The sequence below is a fragment of the Mus pahari genome, chromosome 22 (assembly GCF_900095145.1).
Source record: "Mus pahari chromosome 22, PAHARI_EIJ_v1.1, whole genome shotgun sequence".
NCBI classification, from domain to species: domain Eukaryota; kingdom Metazoa; phylum Chordata; class Mammalia; order Rodentia; family Muridae; genus Mus; species Mus pahari.
Genome location: NC_034611.1, coordinates 1,124,805 through 1,127,094, shown reverse-complemented (window position 1 = coordinate 1,127,094; position 2,290 = coordinate 1,124,805).

The window sequence follows — 2,290 nt, the reverse complement described above, 5'->3', positions numbered from 1 at the left end:
AATCCCAGCTTTCAGGAACAGCCACACAGATCTGAGTTTAAGGTCAATCTATAGAGCAAGTTCCAGGACAGCCAAGCTTAGGCAGAGAAGGAGCTAGAAAACAGAATAGTAATAGAACAAGGGGGTTACGCTCCAGCTCCAGCAAGGAGCAGAATTCAGCAGCTTCAGCCATGCTGAAAGGAGGAAGCCAGATGAGTGCCAGCATCCATTTTTCTCTGCTTGCTGACTTTGGATGTAATCTGATGCACTGCTAGCTCCTACCACCTTGCCTTCATTTGCCATGATGGACTGCATCTTCTCAAACCATGAGCCCAAATAACCCCTTCTTTTTGTCAAGGAATCAAGCACAGCAGTGGGACAGGTACCTAACACAGGACCAAAGATAGTCTTCTCACTCAGAACGTGTCGAGGGGTTTTAGGGAACCTAGTCATGAAGCAGGAGAAAGCCCACATATATCAGGCCATGCTTTCTCCTATAAAACTCAATCTTTTTTCAAGAACACAGAGCTGGTTTTCAGAACATCAATATTAAATTCTTTTTAAAAATATTTATTTATTTGTTTATTATATGTAAGTACACCGTAACTGTCCTCAGAGACTCCAGAATAGCGAGTCAGATCTCATTATGGATGGTTGTGAGCCACCATGTGGTTGATGGGATTTGAACTCAGGACCTCTGGAAGAGCAGTCAGTGTTCTTAACAGCTGAGCCCTCTCTCCAGCCCCCAATATTAAATTCTTTTAGGTCACTGATATGTTCCTTGCTTTGGCCTTGGAATGACTGCTTTGATTCTTGGTCATGTACTAACATTTGTTTTAAACTTGGATGAAGATAGCATTGGAACAGATTCCCAAGAGATGAGTCACATTCTAGTCTTTCTTTCTTTCTTTCTTTCTTTCTTTCTTTCTTTCTTTCTTTCTTTCTTTCTTTCTTTCTTTCTTTCTTTCTTTCTTTCTTTCTTCCTTCCTTCCTTCCTTCCTTCCTTCCTTCCTTTCTTCCTTCCTTCCTTCCTTCCTTCCTTCCTTCCTTCCTTCCTTTCTTCTTTTCCTTTTTTTCTTTCTTTTTTACAGACTTGTCCTCAGATGGCTGCACACTAGTTCTGTGACAAAGCTGATTCTATAGAGTGATATGACCAAATACATCATTTTTCTGACAAGACTAAGCCTTATTTGTGTGTGTGTGTGAAGTTTGAGTAGAAGTTTCTTTTCACACTTTTAATCTCCTTCATGACAAATGATAACATGTGCCTTTTCATACACAGAAGAAAAAGGTAAATTGTTTGAGATTCTAAATTCTTTTTTTTTTTAAAGATATTTTCTTTATTTACATTTCAAGTGTTATCCCATTTCCTGGTTTTCCCTCTGGAAACCCCCAGTCCCCTCCCCCTCCCCTCCCCCTGCTCACCAACCCACCCACTCCTGCTTCCTGGCCCTGGCATTCCCCTACACAGGGGCATAGAGCTTTCACAGGACCAAGGGCCGCTCCTTCCACTGATGACTGACAAGGCCATCCTCTGCTACATATGCGGCTGGAGCCATGGGTCCCTCCATGGTTGGTCCTCTTTGGTTGGTGGTTTAGTCTCTGGGAGCTCTGGGGTTTCTGGTTGGTTCATATTGTTGCACCCCCTATGGGGCTGCAAACCCCTTCAGTTCCTTGGGTCCTTTCTCTAGCTCCTTCATTGGGGATCCTGTGCTCAGTCCAATGGTTGGCTGAGCATCCACCTCTGTATTTGTCAGGCACTGGAAGAGCCTCTCTGGAGACAGCTATATGAGGCTCCTGTCAGCAAGCACTTGTTGGCATACACAATACTGTCCAGGTTTGGTTACTGTTTATGGGATGGATCCTCAGGTGAGGCAGTCTCTGGATGGCCTTTCCTTCAGTCTCTGCTCCACACTTTGTGTCTGTAGCTCCTCCCACAGGTATTTTGTTCCCTCTTCTAAGAAGGACCGAAGTATCCACACTTTGGTCTTCCTTCTTCGTGAGCTTCATGTGGTCTGTGAATTGTATCTTGGGTATTCTGAGCTTCCAGGCTAATATCCACTTATCAGTGAGTGCATACCTAATGTGTGTGTGTGTGTGTGTGTGTGTGTGTGTGTGTGAGTGTGTGTGTGTGTTTGTGATTGGGTTACCTCACTCAGGATGATATTTTCTACTTCCATCCATTTGCCTAAGAATTTTATAAGTTCATTGTTTTTAGTAGCTGAGTAGTACTCCATTGTGTAAATGTACCACATTTTCTGTATTCATTCCTCCGTTGAGGGACATCTGGGTTCTTTCGAGCTTCTGGCAA